The 19,146-nt window shown below is 39.1% G+C and overlaps 1 pseudogene; it reads left to right on the top strand.

The window, feature by feature from the left end:
• The first annotated feature begins 12,086 nt into the window (after positions 1-12,086).
• On the top strand, positions 12,087-12,202 carry LOC111735425 (annotated as a pseudogene).
• The last annotated feature ends 6,944 nt before the right edge of the window (positions 12,203-19,146 follow it).

Genomic DNA, 19,146 nt, shown 5'->3' with positions numbered 1-19,146 from the left:
ATAAAAACATACAGAGACAAAAGAGAATGATCAATAGATATTAACAGAGGTGAGCACATTTTATTTACAAATTTCCCTCCACTCCCCACCATGTCACTGATGACCAGTCCTGATCATCTGCTGCTGGTCAGGTTCCAGGTAGAATGTTGGGGTGTCCCCAGTGTTGTTGTGGCCTGGAGACTCCAAGGCGATGGGGCAGTCTTTGTGTGGATGGTTCATGGAGGCGCTGAGTCCTCTGAGGAGTTGGGCTTTGGGCGGATCCTTGGGGAGCTGGGCGTGGTGGAGGTAGAAGTGCTGCCCCCTGGCCTTCATCCACGCCTCACTGTCCACGTGGATGACCGTGGCTTGTCCACCTGCCATCAGCTTCTTGGTGGGTCTCTTATTTATAGTCAAATTTGTTCGGTCTGTTTGCACTCAACTCTATGGAAGACTTGAAGCACAGTAGCAAACACAGTGGCTGCCCAGATTGAGAAGTGCCAAACTCATTGACAAGTTCAGTGCAACGAAAGAGGAGCGTGTGAGGATTCAGCCATCCTTAGAAGATGCAAGGCGAGAGAAAGAGTCATTAAGCACCCAGCCTCACGACGCTTACAGAAAGATGAACTCGACCTATTCGTTGCTGAGGCAAGAAATTACTTCCCTGGTTCCAGAACTGAAGGAGGAGCGATCCAAATGCTCGTGGCAAGAGGAAGAGATGGCGGAGATGCTAAAAATGCTCAAGTTCCTGAAAGAAGTTGTGAAAATTGTTACTTCACAATAAGGTTTTCCAAACCCGCCAAAAGGCCAAGAGCCAAGACCTGATGGTCCCCAGGAGAGGTCCTGGGTCTTAACTTTAAGTAAAGCAGTGCTCTTCCCTCCTCTCCACTCAGGCCTCCCCTGCTGTGAGGCTGCCTCCTCCCACCTCCACCTCCACTTGACAGTCCCTGAGACCAGTGGATGCAGGGGAGCCTCCTCTCTGGGCTGGAGCTCCTCCTCTTCCACGTGCTGCACACAGCGGTCAGCTTCTGCATGGATGATCCCCCCAAATGTAAAGAACGTGAAGACTTCCTGGATCACACCAAGAACTGGGGGCTGCTTTATAGTCACAGAATGTTTGGATTGTCTTCCAGTAGCAATGAATGAAATGCTGTACTTAAGAGACGGATCTTTTCCTCAAATTGAATCTTCATCAAAATACATTTCTCAGTGTTTTATAGGCATTATTTATATATTAAACTTCTATATGAACACTTATATTGTATTCCCTCCTTAAGTATTGTATCTTAATTTGAAAATATATGCAGCTTTGCAATAATGACTTTTAATAATCAACAGCAATATTCTTTTCATGATGTCGCATTCCCAATATTCACCACTCATATATAATAGCACCTGTTTTTGTGTAAGTTTTCTTTTTTAAAAAAATGGAATAGATATCTTCTGGGATGTAGCTAAATGGAATGCTTAAAGAGGAATTTATATTATTTAATATTTATAAATTTATATAATAATCTCTAAATACTAAAATAATAAACATTGAATTATTGCATGATAGTTTTCTTCTTTCTTTCTTCTTTCTCCCTACAAAAATTTTTCAGTGAGAGATTTTTGACCAAGAAGAAATCCCTTTTGACATTTTGGGGAGCTCTGTATTATTGTCCCTCATCCTTCTCTCTCTCACCAGCTGATACTCCTCAGTGGAAAGCTAACAGACATCTCAGGGGTTTTCTCCCACAATTAATCTGAAGTCTGCACTGTTAATAGCTTTTGTCACAAATGATATTCCCTATCAGGCTATGAGTACAAGCTGGCAGCTGCCATGGTGGAAGGAAAACAAGAGAAGCTTTGATAACTGGGGCGGGGAGTCACAGGAGATAAATGACAGAGATAGAAATAATTTCTCTGAAAAAAATTTAAAAGAAACTCTGCTTTGGCTTATAGACAGAACAATGAAGACTTGAAAGAAAGCCCATGTCCTCATGGAGCTGACAGATTATGGAAGAAAAGCAGATTTTAAAAATGGAAATTAAATAGAAGAGATAGCCTGTGAGGTGATAATGCAGTGTCTGGAGTAGAATAAACTTGGGGGAAGGGAGCAGCAATGAGTGACAAGAGTAGACTGTAGGCTCTCCCAATGGACTGATCCCCTAGGGAAAGCCTCTCTGAGGAAGGGACACCTGAGCAGTGAAGACATCTGGGTAAGGGACAGAACAGCTAGAGCCCTGAGTGGGCATGTGTGTACTGGATGTGAGAACCAGCCTGAGGCCAGGTCTAGAGCTCAGAGAAGCAGTCACAACTATGACTTAAATGTGAAGGGTCATCAGAGAGAAGGGTTACTAAAGAAGAGAATGCACCCAAGGACTGGGTAGATTCTGTGGGTGAATTCAACAGGCCTGTTTATGGCCACAGCCCATATTAGGTTTCTCATTGTCAACAATGTTACAAAAAGCCTCAACAATGACCAACTTGAGTCTGTCCCCACATGTTGAGGTTTGAGTTGTACAAAATCCCATCTAGGTCCCTCTTCCCAACATGAGTGAAAACACCTCAGGTAGTCATAGAAGCCTGAAGAGAGCCAAGGAATGTGGTCTGTATCATTCCACAGAGTCATGGTAAATGGCAGAAAGACAGCTCTTGTTCTCAGTTTTGGAGAGATGATGCCAACCAGAGATTGACCTGGAGACTTAGCCTGTGATTGAGTTTTTAACTCCAGGATCTGCCACCAGCTCCCCTGTGGTCCTCACTATCAAATGATCTTGGGATACTAAGGCATCCCTCCAAATTTTCTTGTTTCTCAGGTCATTTCAGCCCTAATATCTTATGGAGCATTGAATCAATCCCCTCCCACTTCCCAAGACTGGGTTCTTTATTCCATGTGAGCGGCATGAATTCTTCAAGCCTGCCTGGAAATTTGGCAAGGATATTGAGGTGATGGTGCAGTAAAGCCTCAGCCACATATCTATACATGCACATATCTTTTATTTATTTATTTGTTTGTTTATTTGTTTGCTTATTTGTTTATTTATTTATTTATTTATTTAATTTTTTTAGTGACATTGGTTAAGGAAATCCAGTAAGTTTCAGGTGTACAATTTAACAGTAAGGCATAATCATATCTGTATTATATGTATTTGTATACATATATATGTACATACATATATGCTTAAAAATGCTTATACATACACATATACACATACACTTACACATACATATACACATACCTATAATGTACATACATACATATATGTATAGATAGATAGTCTTTAATAGATACAACTTCTCTAATCACATTTAAGTTATTAATAGATGTATATCTGATGATTTCCTATGCTTATGAATATTTATTTTGGGGGTCTCTTGTTCCCACGTGTCTGTTTTTTCCTCTTTCCTACTGGCAGATGTCTTCAGATATCAAGTGGTCTTTGGCTGCCAAATTCTATGTGCGTGGTAGGGAGGAAACAAGTGAGTGGGAGCTCTGTGTCCCTGGATGTGACCTGTGACTTTCAGTGCTTTTCTCTGGGTTAATTAAGTGAGGATGTACATGGACCTGGAGGAAATCAACATTGGTAGCTCCATATCTCCCACATGAATATACTGAGGTCTCCTGCCTGCTTGCAGTGAGTGACTACCAGGATTCTGGATGTTGAGCAAAGAATGAGGGAAAAGGAAGTTCAGTTTACAAGCTTTCATGATTTCTGTTCCTCAGTACAACTTACTCTTCTACTTCACCTATGCCCTCAACGTAATTTTTATGAGATTTATAAAAATTGCATGTGTTTATAAAATTGTCTTCCATTTTAATCCTTAGTAATTTATTGTATATTAAATTCTTATGAAAGCACGAAATTTTTTCCAATATGATTGTACCATTATAGCCTCCCATTATTAATGCTTAACTGTTGTAGTTGCTCCATATTATTGCCTATACTTTTTCCTCTTAGCCATTCTATGTGGTCCTATCATTGTGATTCAGCATAAATTTTCATATCTAACTAGGTTTTCACTTGTGTTTTCGTAAAGGAAAATGTTTTGTAAACTTTTTTCATAAGTTTTTGTTCAAGTGTCTATCAAGTTATTTATCCATTTTTTATTTGGCTGTGTTTCTTTTTATTATTGAGTAGTCAAACATTTCTCTCTTCTGGATAGCAGTTCTTTGTCAGTTATATGTGTGAATATTTTCTCCCAGTCTGTGACTCTCTTGTTCAACATGTTGACGGTGTTTTCTGAAATTAGTGTTGTCTCATTTATTATTATTATTTTTATTATTAGAACTTTCTCTGGCCAGAAATCCTTTGCCAACTCAAGATCGAGAAGATAGTCTCCATGTTTCTTTCAGGAACTTCATAAAATTTAACCTTTATAGTAAGATCCATGATCGATCTGAAATTGTACTTATATGTTGTGAGGTTTTGGCCAGCTTTGGGCTATGAGGGTAGTAACTAGTTGTCAAGCACCTGGCCCTAGGTAATTAAGTGACAGTAAATATTGAGTCTCCTTTCGTGTACAGTCTAGAGAGAGATGGTTTAACTCTGGATTATTTAGTTTGCATATCAAAGGCATGCTCCTGGATGAGGGAGGGCCAATTTTCCCAGGCCAGAAAGATTTTTAAGATATCAAATATGGAAGTGATGTCAGTATCCTGGCAGTGGTAAGTCATTCCTTCTTTCTCGTTCCTTCATTTAACAAGTAATTAGACATCTACAGGTGAATAAAAGTTCTTTGGCACTTCATGCCAAAGGACCAGGGGAAACTTGCCCACTGTACATTTGAAAATAAACAATAAGAACTTGTTAAGGACTGTAGGTAAAAGGAGGAAGCAAACCTGCCCCACCCACTATAGTTGGGTTATGGGGAAAATAACTACACAGTGCCGACCTGGGCAGACACTCATTCATGAGAGAGAATTTGTAGAAGTCCAATTGCCTGAGGGTAGATTCCAGTATACCACTGGAGTGGGATAGAGATAAATTTGGATGCAGAGAAAAAATAGGAATTCCCCTAGAGCTGCTCTTCTTTCCAGGGTAGTACTGCATGGGGCTAAGCAGTCCTGCAGTGACAGTGGTTACCTCTCTCACAGAGGAGGTGAAAGTGGCAACCTCGTCAATGGAGGAGATAGAAAGTGGTGAGTGACTGCCAGCCTATCCCAGTTGTGTGGGTCATGGCCAGAAAAACCCATCTCTCTGTAGCAGTACCCTGATTTCTGAAGCCAGTCTTTCATGGCTGGGGGAAAGGAAGAGAAAAAAGGAAGGAAGCAGATAAGAATATCAAAGGGTGTTATGGAACATGATTCCTGCTGTCTGCTTCAGGACATCAACAAGAAGTCCACCCAGAAGCCTCTGAGACTACCCAACTCAAGGATTTCCCCACCTGTCTGCAGGTCCTCCAATGCCCCAAGTGCTAAACCCACACCTCCCCCTACACTGCATCTGAATTCTTATGTGCACTTTTGAGTGAGGTAGTGAGAACAGGTCAGGTGATTAAAGAGCTCAGGAAAAAAAAAAAAAAAAAGAACCAGGGTCTGCGAGCTAGGTAGAAACCTCAAGTTGGAAGTATGGTGCCATCTTCTGGAAAACAAAAGATGGTTCTCCTGCAGCCAGCTTGGTGAGTTATAAGAATAAAACACAATGGTTAGGAATTCTGCCATGAGAAGGAGCAAGAAGAATGAAACAGGCCTATTATACAAGCCACAGCAAGGAATAAGTGACACATCTGAAGATAATAGGTAAAGATACTTTAAATGTAAAGCAGCAATGCAAAAATAAGAGAAGCTTTAAAAATCAGGGAAATAGATTACCGCTAAAGATATCAATGATTCTCCAACAACTGAACCCAAAGACATAGAATACTGTAGACATAGAATACTGTAATCCAGCTGATAAAGAATTGAACATGGCTGTATTAAAGTAACTCAACATGCTATTCAGTTTCACTAGGAAAAAGTTACATGACTAAATGAGCTCTTTGTGAAAGAGATAGAAATCATAAAAAGAGGACCAAACAGAAATTCTGGAGCTGAAGAATTTAATAAATGGGGTGAAGAGTATAATAGAGAGCATGTGAAGTAGAGTAGAGAAGATGGAAGATGGAATAAATGACAGAGGACGGGAATTGTGGAAAAACACAGTTACAAGAGATCAAAGAGAAAAGAATAAAAATGAGCAAAAAGCCATTTGATTAATGAGATTCAACCAAAAAGGCAGACTACAGAATAATCAAAATTCCAGAAGGGGAAAAGTGGGAGGAGGGGGCAGATATTTACTGAACAGCTAATAGCTGAAAACTTCCCCAAACTAGGGAATACTTGGACTTCCAAGTTCAATTACCTAATAGATCACTCTTTTATCTTAATGTCAAAAGACCATGTCCAAGATAAAGATAATAAAAGTATCAAAAATTAATAATAAATATAAAATACTAAAGGCTGCCGGAAAACAAAAGAGCATAATTTACAAAGAAACTTCCATTTGTCTGTAAATAAAATCTTCGGCATAAATCCTACAGGCCAGGGGTAATGTCAGAAACATGGCAGACTGAGAGATGTCCCCGGATTTCTCCCCTTGAAGCAATAATAATCTGAACAGCTAAAACTCAACAAAAAACACCCAAACTACACACCAGCATGTCTGAGCGTGGGATCTGCGCATAAGAGCTATCATAGGTCAGAACACTGAGTGTTGGGCGGTGAACTGAGAGAAACAAAGAAGCTGCCTCTAGCAGCCAGAACTCCCTGAAGGAGGAAGGGGAGAGGTGAAGGTGCGGTGAGTTCCCTGAACAGCCCTGCATGAGAGAGCTGTGAGCTCCACACGGCCAGTGGCAATTTCTCAGGGATCAGGGTAGAAAGCAGAGAAGCGGGGATGGTAGAGAAGTGGGGATGACAGAGAAACAACAGTTGATTTTTCTCAGTCACTGTTGCAAAACCGAGGCTGAACCACAGCCCCCATCCCCCAACCCAGAGGGTCCCTCTCTCCATATCCTTCGAGACCGAACACTGAGGAGCCCCAGGGGAATCTGAACAAATGCTACCAAAACTGTCGCTAACACTGACAGTGACTGAGACTGAGGATAGTGAGTGTGATTAAACATGTATAAGGAAAAAAATAGGCATTATTAACGCTTTATATATAAAGCAGGAACCTAAGAGGTTTAGATGCCACCTACTGGAAACCAAACCAAAACAAACAACAACAACAACAAAAAAAACCTCACCTTCTTTGCAATAGGCTAGAGAGACCTTTATATAATAAATCTTCTTTCTGGAAAAAAAGCAGAATACACTTCCATTAATGCCAAGGAAGAGAAATTAAACACCATGAACGACCAAGGCGACAAGGCATCTCAAAAAGAAAGAGAAAAATCTCCAGAAAATAAGCTTACAGACATAGAAATATGTGACTTAAATGATAGAGAATTCAAGATGGCAATTCTGAAAAAACTCAATGAGATCCAAAATGAGTCATATCAACAATTTCATGAATTAAAAAACAACTAGATTAGCAGAATGAATTTTTTAGTAAGGAGATTGAATCCCTTGAAAAGAACCAAATAGAACTTCTGGAGGAAACGAATACACTGCAAGAGCTGAAAAATAAAATATAAGCTTGGGAAATAGAGTTGACAAAATGGAGGAAAGCATAAGTGATATCGAAGACAAAAATCTAGAAATAAGTTAGAAGGAAGAAGAGAGAAACCGAAGAAGAAACATAATGAAAGACAAATATAAGAACTAGCTGATACCATCAGAAGAGGAAACATAAGAATAACGGGCATTCTCAAAAGAGAAGAAAAGCAGCAGAGATTAGAAAGCATTTTCGGACAAATAGTTGATGAGAACTTACCAAATCTAAGGAATGAGCTGGAGTTTAGAATTCAAGAAGTCAACAGAGCACCCAATTATCTCAATCCCCAAAGGTCTTCACCAAGACACACGGTATTAAAATTATAAAAAATCAACAACAGGAGGAAAAAAATGGCATATATAATAGAGGTTCTGTTCATCCCTCTAGCGACCAAATCTAAGTTGTGACAATAATAAGGAGCAGCAGCAAGAAAAAATAGCCTGGGATCTAGATGAACAAGCCATACGACTAGAGAGAAGTCCAGGAAACCACCCTACAATGGCAAAAGTTAGGATGGGGTGAGGACGCGGGGCTGCCCGGTCTCCAGCTGCTGAGTGAGATGGGGGCTGCAGCAGTGACAGTGGCAGAAGCCTATTAAAGGGGTCGCGTCCATGAGCAGATTTTTGTGGTGACAGACCTGCACGCTCTGAGCACCAGTGCTGATTCTGCTGCGCAAGGGGACACCAGAGACTTACAGGGAGACATTGATGGGGTGAGGTCCGGGGAGTGATTTGTCTGTACAGAAGTGTCTGTGGTATCCATTGTTCTCCGTTGAGCCCTTCCCCTTCCCAGTGTGCAGACACAGTACCGCCATAACCATGACGTCATCAAACTGGATAACAGAGGTTGCTCCACCCAGAGGATTCACTGAAACCCCACCTCCCCCAGCTCATGGTCCCACCTGAGCCACTTCCAGTTGTATCTTCAGTGAATCAGGTGCTCCTTGCTGGGCAGTGCCTAGACTCACACTGCAGACACCTAACCTTGGTTTCTGGTGTGGTCTTTTCAGGCAACTATAAGTACAGCATCTGGGGATTGCATGCTGAATCTTAACAGGTGGCCCCAGAGGGGTAGAGGCTTGGGCTGAGTCTGGCCTGCAGCTGAACTCCTCTCAGAATTGTGACACTGGACACTTACTTCACAAATCCACACTAATAAGACCAGGAAACTTAGGAGCTTTGCTCAGTACATATAAACAGATATGGAAAGGCAACCAAAATGGGAAGACAAAGAAGCAGAAACCATATGAGAGAACAGAACGGAGATCCAGATATAATGGAGTTAAGTAATCTACCAGATGCAGAGTTCAAAATACTTGTTATGAAGATGCCCAATGAATCAAGGCTCCAAATATTCATCTGATCGGCGTAACTTAAGAAAATCAAGATGTTGTACAGCTGTTTGAAGAAATAATGATGGAAAACTTCCCTAACCTGGTGAAGGAAATGGACATAAAACCCGAGGAAGCTCAGAGAATTCCAAAAATCAGAGATCCAAAGAGGCCCACACAAAGACATATCAAAAACCTACCAAAAAATAAAAGTACAGGACCAGATGGCTTCACCAGTGAATTCTACCAAACATTCAAAGAAGATTTAATACCTATTCTCTTCAAACTCTTCCAAAAATTCAAAGAGGAGGCAATACTTCCCAACTCATTTTATGAGGCCAATATTACCCGGTTACCAAAACCTGGTAAAGATAACACAAAAAAAGAAAACTATAGACCGATATCTCTCATGAACACAGATGCAAAAATCCTAAATAAGATACTAGTGAACCAAATATAGCAACATATTAAAAAGATTATGCACCACGATCAAGTTGACTTTATCCCACAGGCACAGGAATGGTTCAACATATGCAAATCAATTAATGTGATACACCACATAAACAAATTAAAAAGTAAGAATCATATGATCATATCAATAGATGCAGAAAAAGCCTTCGACAAGATACAAGATTTTTATGATCAAAACACTTAACAAAATTGGTATAGAAAGAAAGTACCTTAACATAATAAAGGCCATATATCACAAACCCTCAGCCAACATTATACTTAATGGTGAAAAACTAAAAATCTTCCCTCTAAGATCAGGAGCAAGGCAAGGCTGTCCACTATTGCCACTGTTATTCAATATAACATTGGAGGTCCTAGCACATGCAATCGGGCAAGAGAAAGATATAAAAGACATCCAAATAGGAAATGAAGAAGTCAAACTGTCACTATTTGTGGATGACATGATTCTCTATATAGAAAACCCTAAGGACTACACAAGGACACTACTAGAAACAATAAGCAAAGACAGTAAAGCTTCTGGAAACGAAATCAATGTTCAAAAATTCATAGCATTCCTATACTCTAATAAGGAAACGTCAGAAAAGGAATTGGGAAAAATAATTCCTTTTGCAATTGCAAAAATAAGAACATAATACCTAGGAATAAATCTAACGAAGCATGTGAAGGACCTATATAATTAAAACTATATAACCCTATTAAAAGAGATCAAAGAAGATACAAAGAAATGGAAAAATATTCCATGTTCTTGGGTTGGAAGAATCAACAAAGTTAAAATGATATTATCTATAGCCAATTTAATGCAATCTCCATCAAAATCCCATTGTCATTTTTTAAAGAAATAGAACAGAAAAGCATTAGATTTGTATGGAAGCACAAAAGACCCCAAATTGCCAAAGCCATCTGAGGAAAAAAAAAAAAAAAAGGAGTCTGGAGTCTGGAGACATCACTCTACTGGGCTTTAAATTATACTACAAAGCGACAATAATCAAAGCAGCATGGTATTGGCAGAAAAACAGACACACAGACCAGTGGAACAGAATCATGAGTCCAGAATTAAACCCATGTTTATATGGGCAAATAATTTTCAACAAATAAAAAACATTCAGTGGAGAATGGAAAGACTCTTCAATAAATGGTACTGGGAAAACTGGAAAGCCACCTGCAAAAGAATGAAACTAGGCTGTTATCTATTACTACACACCAAAATTAACTCAAAATGGATTAAGAACCCCAATACAGAAGATTTTATGAATTTGACCTCAAAGGCAAGGGAAGTACAAGCAAAAATAAATGAATGGGACTACATCAAACCATAAAGCTTCTGCACAGCAAAAGAAACTGTCAACAAGATACAGAGACAACCATCCCAATGGGAAAATATATTTGCAAGCAACGCCTCCAATAAGGGGCTAATATCCGAAATATACAAAGAACACATATGACTCAATAACAGCAAAAAAACCCAAATGATCTAATCAAAAAATGGGCAAAGAACCTGAACAGACACTTCTCCTAGAGGACATACAAATGGCCAACAAATATATGAAAAGATACTCAACATCACTAGCTATTAGGGAAATGCAAATCAAAACCACATCTTACACCTGTTAGAATAATCAACAGGACACATAATAACAAATGTTGGAGAGGATGTGGGGAAAAAGGAACCCTCATACACTGCTGGTGGGACTGCAAATTGGTACAGCCACTACGGAAAACAGTATGGAGGGTCCTCAAAAACTAAGAATTGATCTCTCATATGATCCAGCAATCCCTCTACTGGGTATTTACCCCAAAGACTTGAAAACTCATATCGAAAAAGATATTTGCACACTGATGTTCATAGCAGCATTATTCACAGAGGCCAGGACATGGAAGCAACTGGAGTGTCCTTCGGTAGATGGTTGGATAAAGAAGCTGGTGTACGTATATACAAAGGAATATTACTCAGCCTTAAGAATAGATGTAATACTGACATTTGCGACAACATGGTTAGACCTTGAGATAATCATGCTAAGTGAAATAAGCCAGACAGAAAAAGTTGAAAATCACATGATATCCCAGGTATATGTGGGATATAAACCTAAAAGCAGCAAATGAACAGGACAAACAAACAGAGACTCATGGACATGGACAATAGACTGGTGATTACCAGAAGGTAGAGGGGAGGCAGGAGAGGGGAGGTGCACAGTGTAACGGGGGTCAAATTGTGGTGACAGAAAGAAATCTAACTATGGGAGGTGAACACACAGTAAATATATGTGCCTTACTGTTAAAATGTTTAGTTGTAACTTATTGGATTTCATTAACCAATGCCACCATAAAACAAACAAACAAACAAACAAACAAATAAATAGAAATCCTACAGGCCAGCAGAATAGAATGACATATTCAAACTACTGAAAGATGAAAACTGCCAGCCATGAATATTCTATCTGCCAATATCCATCAGACTGAGGGAGAAATAAAGGCTTTCCCAGACAGACAAAGCTGAAGTTGAGCTCCACTAGATCTGTCTTGCAAGATATGTTGTAAGGAATTCTTCATTCTGAATCAAAAAGACACTAAACAGCAACGCAAGCACTTACTAAAGTATACGATTGGATGTGGTTCCATAGTGTAGCAGTTAGTATGACTGCTTTACATGTAGAAGGTCCTGGGTTTGCACCCCAGTGGAGCCACGGACCGTGGTCTATGGACATGCCACCTTGAACAAGCCCGATTTCTGATCTCGGAAGCTAAGCAAGGTCGGGACTGGTTAGTACTTGGATGGGGGACCCTCTAGGAAGACCAGGTGCTGTAGGCATTGAAAAAAAATAGTATACACTATACTGGAAAAGGTGAGAAATACATTGTCATATTCAGAAAAATCCAACTCTATAATTGAACATCATATTAACCACTGAACTATAGTATAAAGGTTAAAGGAAAAGAGTATTAAAATACAGCTACTGTTTACGCCATGCCACCTTGAACAAGCCTAATGTCTGATCTCAGAAGCTAAGCAGGGTCAAGCCCAGTTAGTACTTGGATGGGAGACCACCTTCGAAGACTGGGTGCTGTAAGTGTAAAAATAAAATAAAACAAAATACAGCTACTATGACTTTTTAATGAATGCACAGCATAAAAAGGTAAATTGTGACATTAAAAATATAAAATGGGAAGAAGAAAAAGGTGGAGCCATTATTGGCAAGTGAAGATAATTTGCTATTAGCATGAAATGGACTATTTTATTTACGAGCTATTTTATATAAGCCTCATGGTCCATAAGACAAATCTCTAGAACAGATTTACAACACATAAAAACAGGAAACGGAGCATAGCACCATGTGAAACTACCACACTACAAAGATTGGCAGAAACAGAGGGATAAAGAAACATTGAAAATATATATCAACTACAAAACAAATGACAAGGTGGCAGAAGTATGTTCTTACACATCCATAATCATTCTAAATGTAAACAGATTGAATTCACGAATCTAAAGGCAGAGGGTGGATGGATGGATGCAAAGTAAAACTCAGCTGTATACTGCCTACGGGAGACTAATTTCAGCTCTAAGACACACGTATGCTCAAAGTAAAGAAATTAAAGAAATTCCATGCAAGTAGAAATGAAAAGAAAGTCGCGATAGCCATACTTACAGCAGACCAAGTAGACTTAAAGCCAAAAATGGTGACATAGTCAATGAAGGTTATTATATAATAACAAAAGGATCGATACATCAAGAAGATATAAGGATCAAAAATATGTAGGCACCCAACATCAGAGCACCTAAATATATTAAGCAAATATATACAGATCTAAATAAACTACAACAATTAAATAATAGTAGGGGACTTCGGTACCTCACTTTCAACAATGGACAGATCATTCAGATATAAAATCAAGGAAACATTGGAATTGCGCCATATGTTAGATCAAATGGACCTTGACATATATAGACATTCCATCCCAAGCAGCAGAATATATTTCCCCCTGAGATTTCCCCAGTGATGAGAAAATTTACTGAGAGCAATCCCAGGCCAATATGGCCTTGCTGTAACCCTCGTGAAGGCATTGTACAGAAGGAAAGGTAATGCCATTCAAACAAGATTGGTCTCAAACTAGTATTGTTGATGCTGAATGAATCTGTGACTAGGGCACTATGCGCCCTGGCCTATCATCTAACAGATGCCATTTAAACATTTTAAATACTTGGCAAATATGCCACATCTTTGCTCCCCAAGAATTCTTCTGATTACATAGTAGCCTCTATGCTGCTATCTTAACAAGACAGAATGCATGGACCAGAGTGTCATATGTCTAGCTCTCTGGATCATATATGTTTCATTGTAATAAATAAAATTTCCTTTTTTTTCCTGACACTGTAATCCGGGTGTCAGACTCCCTGGGTTTCAATCCTAGCAATGGCACTTACTAGATGTATGACCTTTGGGCAATTTCTTAATCTCTCTGTGCCTTTTTTTCCTTATTTATAACATGGGATACTATAAGTTTTTAACTCATAGTAGTGTCATGAGGGTTAAGTTAGATAAATACATGTTTAGAACAGTGTGTGGCACAAAGAATGGGCTATAAATATTTTTTATTGTTATTATTTTTACATCACTTGATATAGCATTCTGGTAAATGTGCTAGTTTCATGAGCTCTGTCAATGAGGAAAAAAATGATGAATTGGACTTCATCAAAATTTTAAAAATTATGCCATGCAAAAAGCTTGTTTATGAGGATGAAAATATAAACTCCCAACTAGGAAACGTATATGAAAACCACAGGTTTGACAAAGGACTTGTATCTAGACTGTATAAGGAAACTCTCAAAACTCAACAATAGAAAAACAGTTTAATTAGAAAATAGACAAGAAACATGAACATATATTTCACCTAGGAAAATATATAGAAGGAAAATAGATAAACACATAATAAGTTCCCTATCAGTAGCCGCTAGAAAAATGAAAATCAAAGGCACAATAAAATATCACTATACACCTACAAGAACATCTAAAATAAATAATGCCAACACGAATAATGGTGATTGATGCACAGAATCTGAGTCTCTCATACATTTTTAATAGGAGTGTAAAATGATGCAGCCACTATACAAAATTGTTTGACAGTTCCTTATATAACTAAACATACATTTATTATATGACTCAGTACTTGCATTCTCCTAGGATTTATCCTAGAGAAATGAAAATTAAATCCACACAAAAAACTGTGCACAGCTCTATTTGCATTTTTCTTTAACTGGAAAGAACCAAAATGTCCTTCGATAGGTGAACGGTTAAGCAAACTGTGGCGTACGCATATCATGGGATACTATTCAGCCATAAACAAGCAAACTTTTGATATGTGCAACAACTTGGATGGATCTTGAACATGTAATGCTGAGTGCAAAGAGCCAGTCTCAAAAGACCACACATTGTTTGAGTCCATGTATACAAAATTCTTGATATGACAAAATTATTGTGATGGAAGACAAGTTAGTGGTTTCCAGAGGTTAAGAATGGTGGGGAAAGGGAGCGGTAGCGTGAGGGAGATCATTGTGGGGATGGAATGGATCCGTATTTAAATTGCGGTAGCAGTTACAAGAACCTGGGATAAAATAGCAGAGGATTACACAGACATGTACTGAACCCAATTTCCTAGCATCATATTGTACTAAAGTTATGTAAAATATAACAATTGGTGGGAAAAGCTGGACAAAATTTAAAGAAGCAATTTTCTTATTTTTAATGTAAATAAATGCATTTCATAAATACTTTATTGTTTGTAATAGAGTACAGAAAAAAAGGAGAAACATAGAGACAGGGAGAGACAGAGAGAGAGAGGAAGAGTGAGGAAGAGAGGGAAAGGAGAAAGATATACTGTGTATATTTTTTGGTCTACCATCAAGAGTTTGAAAACAAGTATGCCATAATAAAGACATGAGATACCCCTTGCCTGTCCTTGGTGCTCAAGGAGTCTATCTTGAGGTCATTGATACTCCCTAGCGCCCTCTGCTGTGCTGAGATGAGATCCGCTGTCTTGACAGTGGAGGTGAGCCTGCATTGAAATCCCTGGAGAGGACTTTTACGTTAAGAGCCATAGCTGGTGTCTTGACAGACTGAATGATAGGACACAATTTCCGTAAAGACTACTCAGTGAATCAAAAGATTCACAAATGGACATTTGATTATTTTCAATATTGAATGTTAGTAGATTGTAAATGTTCTCAGCACACAAACAAAAAATGGTAGCTGTGGGAGGTCATGGATGTGTTAACTAACCTTATTGTAATAATTTAACAATACATATGTATATCAAATCATCACACTGAACACTTTAGACTAACACAATATTATATGCCAATTATATCTTAACAAAGCTGGAAGAAAGAATTAAAGTTAAAAAGGAAAGTTAAAATTTAAAGGTTCTCTTGCAGCCATAAAATTAATTTAACCTAAATTATAAAATAGATTTCTTCATTACCATGAGATTCTCAGGAGGGTAATGATGATATGAGAATTTTAAGCAAGGGTATTACTTTGACCCAAAGCAGAAAATATTATTTCTAAAATTATACCAGTCAAAAGCGGATTTTTCTCCCATTCTTCACTGAACTACAATATAAAATTTAACTGCAGGCTCTTAGAGTTGTATTCTTCAAAATGAACAATATAAAAGACAAAAATAAAAGGAAAGGATACATAAAAATTATAAAATGCCTTCGTGCGGAAAGAAAAGTATTTGAAGGAAAGAGTGATAGTAACAAAAAATAAAATCACAATATATTCATTTAATCAAATACTAAATTAGAAGGCATTTATTTAAATACAATATGTTCACCTATATGTATTTTAATCATTCATAATTTTGTGTGTGTATTCTTTTTCTAATAAATTAATTTCTTTGAATTAGTTTCAAGTATGCAGCACATTGGTTAGACATCTATATAGTTCATAAAATGATCCCCCAATTGCTCCCTCCCTCCCCTGACCCTCCACCTAGCCAATGTATTAATAACTGCATTCCCTTTGCCGTGCTCCCCCTCTTCATGACCATCCATCAACTACTAATTTGTACTTCTTTAACACTTCACCCCAATCTCCCAGCCTCCCAACCCCCTTCCATCACCAAATTGTCCACTATATTTGTGAGTCTGTTTTTGATTAGTTTGTTCTTTTTGTTCCTTGGATTCTGCATATGAGTGAAATCATATGGTATTTATCTTTCTCTGACTTAACTATCTTCTAGGTCCATCAAGGCAATATCTTTCTCCATCCCCTTCCTTTTATTCTGTGTGTGTGTCCTTTAATCTGAAGTGAGTCTCTTGAAGACAGCATATGTAGGGGTCTTGTTTTCTTATCCATTCAGCCACTCTATCTTTTGGTTGGAGCACTTAATTATTTTCCCTTTGAGGTACTTGTTGATAGGAATGTGGTATTACCATTCTTTATCCCCGTTTTTGATACATGTTTTTCTTCTTAAAGAAGTCCCTCCAACATTTCCTGTACTACTGGCTTGGTGTTGGTAAATTCCCTTAGCTTATTTTTGTCTGGGAAGCTCTTTATCTGTCCTTCGACTCTAAATGATAGCTTTGCTGGATAAGGTATTCTTGGTTGTAGATCCTGGGTCTTCATCACATTGAATATCTTGTGCCAAGCCCTTCTGTCCTGCATGGTTTCTTTCGAGAAATCAGCTGCCAGTCTTATGGTTGCTCCCTTGTAGATAACTGTTTTTCTCTTGCTGCTTTTGAGATTCTCTCTTTGTATCCAACCTTGGGCATTTTAATTATGATGTGTCTTGGTGTAGGCCTCTTTGGGTTCATCTTTCTGGGGACTCTCTGAACTTCCTGGGGTTGAATGTCTATTTCCTTCACCAGATGAGAGAAGTTTTCCATTATTATTTCTTCAAATAGCACTTCAATGTGTTGTTTTCCTTCAGGTACCCCAAGGACCCGGATATTTTGACCTTTAATAGTGTGCGATAGGCTCCTTAAATTATTATTATTATAGTCTTGTCTTCTTTTTTCTTGCCATTCTGATTGAGTGTCCTCGGCTTCCCATCCTCTATATCAGTGGTTTGATCCTCTTCTCCATCCACTCTGTTTATTCCATCTAATATACTCTTCATCCCAGATAATGTGTTCTTCATTTCTGACTGGTTCTCTTTTATACTTTCCATTTCCATTTTATGTTTTTTATCTCTTTGTTGAATTCATCTACACTTCCCCTAAGTTCAACGAGCATCTTTATAACCAGTGTTTTCAACTCTGCATCTGTTAGGTTGCTTGACTCCATTATTTCTGGATCTCTGTTCTGTTCTCTCATATGGTTTCTGCTTCTTTGTCTTCCCGTTTTGGCTACTTTTCTGTGTCTGTTTCTATGTACTAAGCGAAGCTCTTAAGTCTCCTGGTCTTATTAGTGCAGCTTTGAGTGGTAGGTGTCCAGTGGCACAGTCCTGAGAGGAGTTCACCTCCAGGCCAAACTTAGCCCCTACCCCTCCGAGGTCACCTGTTAAGATTCAGCAAGCAATCCCCAGATGCTGTGCTTATTGTTGCCTCAAAAGGCCACACCAGAAGCTGAGGCTAGCTGCCACCAGTGTGAGTCTAGGCACTGCTCGGCAAGGGGCACCTGTCTAAGCAGGGACACAGCTGGATGTGGCTTGGGTGGAGCCACAAGAAGGGGGAGGCACAGTTTCAAGGATTCTGCAACCTCTATTTTCCAGTTTGATGATGTCTCAGATATGGCGGCGCTGAATCTACACACTGGAGCAGGAAGGAATAATGGATACTGAAGGCACTTCTGTACAGAGCGAGTCTCCCTTCAGCCTTCACTCCAACAGCTCAGTGTTCCCCTTTAAGTCCCTGGTGACTTCTGTGCAGTCAAACCAGTGCTCGTGCTCAGAGCAAGTATGTCCGTCGCTGCAAAAGTTCGCTCGGAGACACAGCCCCTTTAAGAGGCATCTGCTGCTGCCTCTGTCCCACTTCTCCGCTTGGGTCGGTTAGCCTTGCGTCCTCACCCGGTCCTACTTTCTGCTGTTGCAGGGTGAGTTCTTAGTTCTCTCCCTAGTTGTATGGCTTGTTCATCTAGATCCCAGGCAATTTTCCATGCTGTTTGCTTCTTGTTTCTGTCACAACTTTGAGTCGGTTGCCAGAGGGATGAACAGAGCCTCTACCATCTTCACCATTTTTTTCTGACCTGTTTTTCTTACTGAGAATTATGAGTTTTGACAAAAGCATAGATACATATATATAAACTGATATAGACATAAATAATAAATATCAATCTTATTAAGGCTTCTATATTTGAAAGAGCAGGGATGTTAAAATAATTTCATAGCAATTTATTATCTATATTTTGTTGCCAAACAGATATGAGTCCACACAATTATTTGAAATATCAAGTATCAATTTTCCAGGAAAAATAAAAGGATTTGCCTTATCAAAAATTCACAGTTGTGGGGGGTGGCTCCGTTGTGCAATGGCTCGAATTCAGCTTTACACGAGGAAGGTCCTGGATACATGACGCTAGAGGCGTCAAGGATGCGACCTGGCGTGCGCCCGTCAGCCCATGTTATCATTTAACCACAGAAGCCTAGTCCCGCATGCCTCTGTGCAGCCATACGTGCGCGGAGGGACCGAATGCTGATATCCGGAAAACATGATACAGTTAAGATAATGTAAGAGGAGTACCTGAGGACCCCTGAACGCTGTTAGAAACATGTTACCATTTGTCAGCTTTAAGCCATATGCAAATCATGGTC

The sequence above is a fragment of the Pteropus vampyrus genome, unplaced genomic scaffold, assembly GCF_000151845.1.
Source record: "Pteropus vampyrus isolate Shadow unplaced genomic scaffold, Pvam_2.0 Scaffold1000000569, whole genome shotgun sequence".
NCBI classification, from domain to species: Eukaryota; Metazoa; Chordata; class Mammalia; order Chiroptera; family Pteropodidae; genus Pteropus; species Pteropus vampyrus.
This window is presented reverse-complemented; position numbering and strand designations above follow the sequence as displayed.